The sequence below is a fragment of the Lathyrus oleraceus genome, chromosome 4 (assembly GCF_024323335.1).
Source record: "Lathyrus oleraceus cultivar Zhongwan6 chromosome 4, CAAS_Psat_ZW6_1.0, whole genome shotgun sequence".
In the NCBI taxonomy this organism is placed as follows: domain Eukaryota; kingdom Viridiplantae; phylum Streptophyta; class Magnoliopsida; order Fabales; family Fabaceae; genus Lathyrus; species Lathyrus oleraceus.
Window position 1 is genome coordinate 486551594 of NC_066582.1, and position 7630 is coordinate 486559223.

Below are 7630 nucleotides of genomic sequence, written 5' to 3' on the forward strand. Positions count from 1 at the left end.
TGACAAATTAAAAAAACGTGAAATATCCATTAATCATGTTCTTTAGTTTTTTACATTCACCATTATTGTTATGATAGATATCCACACATTTAAAGGGAAATATAGATGTCTATTGTATATCGTTGAATTGTAATTCCTTGTGTCGAAGCAAGTTGCTCGACAAAGATAAGGAAGTGTCAAAATATTTATGTCGAAACGTCAAAGTCGTATATCTTGACAGAAATTTCGATTTAGGTCTAATTTTGCAGTGTTAGATAAATTAGGTATTTTGGGCTTTACTTAAGGAGTAAGCAAACTCAAATTTATAAATAGGGAGCAACCTATATCATTGTAATATAACTTGCAGATGCAAAGAATAAATCCTTTAGTTTGGAAGCAAAAAGAAGCTCTGCAAAAAATCTTTTCTTCTTACCCTATTTTGCCTAAACCCTAATTTCTTTCTTCTCCGATTTCATCTTTTCTTTCTTCTTCCATTAATAATTATGTAGCGAGAATCATCTTGCAACCAATATTGGTTGATTCACTCGAGTGAAGAGTGAAGAACAAGAGGGAATTTGATCGGTGTGATTGAATCTTGTTCGTCAAGATTGGAGGAGAATTCTCCATAGGTTTTTGTGAATTTCCAACATCTGATATCTAGAGCACTGACTGAGCGATTCGTGGGAAGAAAACCATGATGGCGTATCCGAATGGACATTTTCCGGCGAGTCTCCCAATTCTGAAGAATCAGAATTATGAGAATTGGTGTAAACAGATGAAGGTTGTTTTCTGTTGTCAAGATCTTTGGAAACTTGTGAAGGAAGGAGTAACTCCCTCTTGGAAAACACAAATGATGAAGAAAATGTTGCACAAAAAGAATTGAAGAAGAAAGATTATAAAGTTCTCTTTATAATTCATCAATGTGTTGATTCCGATGATTTTAAAAAACTGACTGATCTTGATTCAACAAAAGAAGCATGGAAAATTCTTGAAAAATCATTTGGAGGAGCTGAGAAGGTGAAATAGTTGAGGTTACAAACTCACAAAAGAACGTATGAATTGTTTCTGATGGAAGTGTTGACATCAAGATCAGTTGTTGCAAAGATTTTGAGGTCATTGGCTCCAAAGTTCGACCACATGGCAGTAGCCATAGAAGAGTCAAAAGATTTGTCAACATTGACAAAGGAGGAGCTTCAAGGGACACTTAAATCTCAAGAACAAAGAATGGATGAAAGAGCTGCAGGAAAGTCGAAGAGTGATGTGGCTTTATAGGCGTAATCAACAAGAGAAAATAAAGGCAAAGGGAATTGGTTCGACAATAAAGGTAAATGAGGCTACAACATTTCGACTGGTCGAAATCAGCAAGATAAAGGTTGTTCGAATCAGAGAAAGTCCTCATACTAAAACAACCAAAGAGGTGGTACTATAGGTAGAGGAAGAGATGGTGGTCAAAAACATGACTTCAGTGTTTCAATTGTCATAAGTATGATTATTACTCAAGTGATTGTCCTGAAAAATAGAATAATCAGGAAACTGATGCAAAGTTTGCAAAGCATGAAAAATAAGAAATGTTGTTGATGGTCACAACAAGAGATGAAGAAAGATTCCAGGACCAATGATACTTGAACCCAGGATGCTCATCACACATGACTAGTAGGAAATATTGGTTTGTAACATGAAACCATCAATGAAGAACATGGTAAAATTTGCAAATGACAATACTCTAGCAGCTGAAGGTATTGGTGATGTTCTGATCATGATGAAAGAAAGAAAAATGTCATTAATTTCCAAGTATACATACCAGGCATGAAAAGAAATTTGCTCAACATAGGGCAGTAGTTTGAAAAGAACTATAAAGTGTCGATCAAAGACAAGATGATGAGAGTTTTCGACTCAGGTGGAATGTTAATCTTAAAGACACATATGTCTAAGAATAAAACCTTCAGGATTGGACTTAATGTGATGGAGCACAAGTGCCTTGCAACTGCAGGTACCAGAAATGAATGGATATGACATTATAGGCTTAGCCATCTCAATTTCAAAGACATCATAGATTTGAAAAGAAGAAATATGATTTCAGGATTATCAAAAATCGACATTCCAAATGAAGTATGTGAAGAATGTGTGCAGGCGAAGCAGCACAAGAACAACTTCAACAAGGATGCAGGAAGCAAGTCGAAGGAAATTCTTAAAATCATATACTCAGATGTATATGGTCCTATCCAGGTGGATTCGTTTGAAGGTAACAGATACTTTGTCACTTTAATAGATGATTTCGGTTGAAAACTATGGACTTACTTGATCAAGAATAAAAGTGAAATGATCAAGGTATTTGTCAACTTTAAATCTATGATCGAAAGGCAAAGTGGTCGAAAGCTCGAGATTCCGAGGGTTGATGGTGGTAGAGAATATGTATCGAAAGACTTTGACATGTTATGTGAGAAAGAAGGGATTATGCATGAGGTGGTGCCACCCTACACTCCATACCAGAATGGAATTGTAGAAAGGAAGAATAGAACCATCATGAATATGGTGAGAAGTATGTTGAAAGATAAGCATCTACTCAAAGAATTATAGGGAGAAGCTGTGTCGACTGTAACATACATCTTGAACAGATGTCCAACGAAAAAGCTAAAAGGAATCACACAAGAAGAATGTTGGTCTGGTGTCAAGCCTAGCTTGAGTCATTTGAAAGTATTTGGATCTATAACACATAGACATGTGCCAGATCAGTTGAGAAGAAAACTTGATGACAAGTCGAGTCAGATAATCCTAATAGGATATCATTCGACTGAAGGATACAAGTTGTTCGACCCAGTGAACAAGTAAGTAGTGATCAGCAGAGACGTGCTCATAAATGAGCTTAAGGAAATATATTGGACTGAAAATATAACGGAGGATTCAGTGAGAATCTTATGTGAAGAACCAGAAAGTGAAGTCGAAAGAGAAGTTCAATAAGAAGAAGTCAGAGGTCATGCAAGCACAAGCAGGCCTTAAAGAAAAGAAACACATATGTGTGATTACATAAGATGATGTGGTCGACGATGAAGGTGAGCTGGTACACTATGCTTTCTATGCAGATGTCGAACCAGTCAATCCAGCGGTGGCATTGAAGGATTCAAAGTGGGTGAAAGCAATGAATGAGGAACTGAAGTCTATCGAAGTCAACAATACTTGGTCACTTGTCGAATTTCCTCAAAACAAGAAGGAAATTAATGTGAAGTTGGTATACAAGGTGAAGTTGAATCCCAAAGGTGAAGTAACTCGACACAAAGCAAGACTTGTGGTGAAAGGATTTCTTCAAAAAGAAGGAATCAACTTCGACGAAGTTTTTGCACCTGTTGCAAGGATCGAAACAACTAGTTTGGTGGTTGGTCTAACAAACATGAACAACTGGCACATATGTCAGATGGATGCAAAATGTGCATTCTTAAATGGCCCCTTAGATGAAGAAGTTTATGTTGTACAACTAGTTGGGTTTGTGAAACATGGCCAAGAAAGCAAGGTATACAGACAACATAAAGCCCTGTATGGACTTAAGCAAGCTCCAAGAGCTTGGAATAAAAAATAATAGATAGCTTTTTAAGGGAGATAGAATTTGTGAAATGCATAACTGAGCATGAAGTATATGTAAGAAGAAGCAATAGTGAATTGCTTATACTATGTCTCTATGTGGATGACTTGTTGATAACATGAAGTTGCAAGAAGGAGATCGAAGACTTCAAACATGACTTATGTGGAGAGTTTGAAATGTCAGACTTCAGAAATCTCTCATACTTCCTTGGTATCGAATTCTACAAAATTAGTAGAGGCTTGATGATGCACCAAAAGAGACATACAAGATAAATACTCAAGATATTTGAAATGCAAGATTGCAACCCAACTTTGACTCCAATTGATACCATATTGAAACTGTCGAAAGACGCAAATGAAGATGGTGTCGATCCAACATAGTACAAAAGACTTATTGGGTCATTGAGATACCTTTGTCACACAAGGCCTGATCTAACATACAATGTAGGTATGATGAGTAGATTCATTCAGAAGTCAAAGGTATCACATCTAGTAGCGACAAAGAGGATACTAATGTATCTAAAAGGAACTCTTGACTATGACAATTTATTTCCTACAACTGATAAAGGAAAAGAATGCAAACTAGTAGGTTACAATGACTCAAGTTGGTGTAGTGATGCTGAGGATAGAAAATCTACACCTGGTTATGTGTTTATGCTCTGTAGTGCACCAATTGCTTGGAGTTCAAGAAAAGAACCAGTAGTAGCACTATCATCGTGTGAAGCAAAATACATAGTTATTTCTCTTTGTGCATGTCAAGTAATGTGGATGGTGAATTTGGTCGAAGAGATTACAACAAAGAATCATGGAGCAATTACCATGAATATCGACAACATGTCTGCTATCAATCTGGCAAAGAATCTGATAGCGCATGGACGAAGAAAGTACATCGAAATGAAGTTCCAATATCTTTGAGAGCAAGTGACAGATGTGAAGCTAAACTTGGAACATTGCAGAACTGAGAATTAGATTGCGGACATCATGACGAAAGGAGTGCAGGTCGAATGATTCAAGAAGTTAAGATATATGATGAATGTAGATAGCTTATGTCGAAGCATGTTGCTCGACAAAGATAAGAAAATGTCGAAATGTTTATGTCGAAACATCAAAGTAGTATACCTCGACAGGAATTTCGCTTAGGTCTAATTTTGTAGTTATAGCAGAATTAGGTTTGTGGGGTTTTACTTAAGGAGCAAGTAAATCCAAATCTATAAATAAGGAGTAACCACTATCATTGTAATATAACTTGCATTTGTAAAGAATAAAACCTCCAGTTTGGAAGCAGAGAGAAGCTCTACAGAAAATATTTTCTTCTCCCTTATTTTGCCTAAACCCTAATTTATTTCTTCTCTAATTTCGTCTTTTCTTTCTTCTTCCATTAACAATTGTGCAGCGAGAATCATTTTGCAATCAAGGTTGGTTGATTCACTCGAGTGAAGAGTGAAAAACAAAAGGAAATTTGATCGGTGTGATTGATATTATTCATCAAGATTGCAGCAAAATTCTCCATATATTTTGATGAATTCCCAACACATATGACTATTTACTTTTTTCACCACAAGCACTACATAGTTTAAACAATATCTACTATAGGTTTAAATACATATCACATGTTTAATCATTCAAATATATATATATATAATATATATATATATATATATATATATATATAATATATATATATATATATATAATATATAATATATATATATAAAGAGATTAGTTTTGTAATAAATTTTATGACATGCACTCTCATGTCTGTGTCTTTTTCTAATGTGCACACACAAGAAATTATAAAATAATACTTAAAGTCTAAATTAAAAAAAATATCCGTTTATATTTTAACGCGTATGTGCACTATAAAAACATATAAACGAGCACGGAAGTGTTTGTTTGAATGCTAAGATATATATATATATATATATATATATATATATATATAGTATATATATATATATATATATATATAATATATATAAATTCTTTTTCTTGTTTAATATTTTTTGAATTTTAATGTTATGGTTGGTTGTTTTAGACCGATTCCTCTTGTTTTATAAATATTTTATAAAAATGGTTTACTGCAAAGAATGACCAAGTTTTTTTTTCTGATTTATTTTGCCTGAATTCTTGACTACGTTATGTATAGACTGGGACATTAATTTGTTCGTAAAGAGTATGAGACGATGTTCTTAGTACGAATATAAAACGAGGAGAATAAAAAGTCTATTCTGGCAACTAAAGTGCAGTGTAATGATGCCCCACTCTTATCATGCACTCACATTACTATTTTACCAACTTCTCCCTTTCTCTAATATATTTTATAGATCTCAACAGTTTGATATGATCATATGGTTATTTTAAAATACTCCGTGTTCCTTTTTAATTATTAATTTTTGATTTTTTTCATATATAAAAAAAAGTTAATAATTTTTAATATTTTTTAAGTAATGATCATCTTTTTCTCTATAATATTTTTAATTATTTATTAATTTATTTAAAAATTTTCTTCAATGGATAATTTTAGCAAAACTACTATTAATATTATCTTAAATTTTAAAAACAATAATTAAAAAGAATCAAATTTTTACTACTAACAATTAAACAAATCATAGAGAATATGCTTTTTCAAGATTTTATACGTATGATCTGTTGTAAAGAATTGTCATTATCTTAGTGAAGCATACTCGTTCATAATCATTTGATTATAAATATAATTATTTGATTTTAGTCATTACTTTTTGTCCATCTATTAATGGCTTTACTTGTGGATGGCCGCCTAGTCTATCGAATATAGTGTCAAATTTTTCTTTTATTTGAGTAACAGATGATCAATTCCGTTTTTTTCCCTAGCATGTGAGAATGTGTGGTAATATAGGTTTCTTCTATTGGTTATGTCTATTTTACTCTATTTTACTCCTGCTGCTATGGGAATTAAAGTTTATCTATCCATTCTCTAATATGCCGCTTCGTCTTATCTAGTGTTTTTTTCCAGGTTTTTTTTGACAAATTTTTGTATTTCTAGGTTTTAAAGGTGTAGTGTTTGCGGGTGTGTCCCGTCCCATCCTTATTTTTAGTATGAAATTAATTAAGATTTTAGATCCACATCCTCAACTATATTTGTCTCGCACTGTCCTATTTTTTATGAGTTTTTGCGTGATAGGACTGAACGGGACAAATATGCTTATTTGTCACCTATATAATATATATATATATATATATATATATATATATATATATATATATATATATATATATATATATATATATATATATATATATATATATATATATATATATATATATATATATATATATATATATATATATATATATATATATATGAGGGCAGCTAGATCAAAAGAGAAATTTAATCTTTTGAACAACTTTAATTAGCAATCATGGAGACTTTATTCATGGAGACTTTATTGTGAAAGTACTTTTCATGTGATACACATAGTGTCAACTTATCTAAATCATTTTATAATGAATTAAAATTGTTGACATATATATATATATATATATATATATATATATATATATATATATATATATATATATATATATATATATATATATATATATATATTATCAAAGTACAATGATATTATTATCAAAGTACTTTTCATGTGATAGACATAATGTCAACTCATCCCTGTTACTTTTCTAACGATGAAATCGTCGTATGATTTGTTGACTTCCGAGCAGATATAAAAACATCACAGAAGATAAAATTTTCTCTGCTAGGTTTTTTTATGTCTTCCTTCGTTAGGGTTTGCAATTTAAAACCAAGAAAAATAATCTCAAGAAGAAGTTTTGAAGGATCGAAGCACAAAGAAAGTCAAAGGTAAAGGAGTATAATTCTTCTTTTCCTTACTAATTGTAACCCAGACTAAGGAGAATGTGAAGTTAACAACAACATAGCTACTGCTACCTAAAAAAATATGGTAACTGAAGAAACGTCAAACCCAATGGAGGAGGGTAGGAAGAGTTTTCATCCAGAATTATAGTACGAAGAATCTGGAGGCCTAAGGATTAAAGAGAGAGAAATTGGGGAGTATGAATGTCCATAATTCATCCT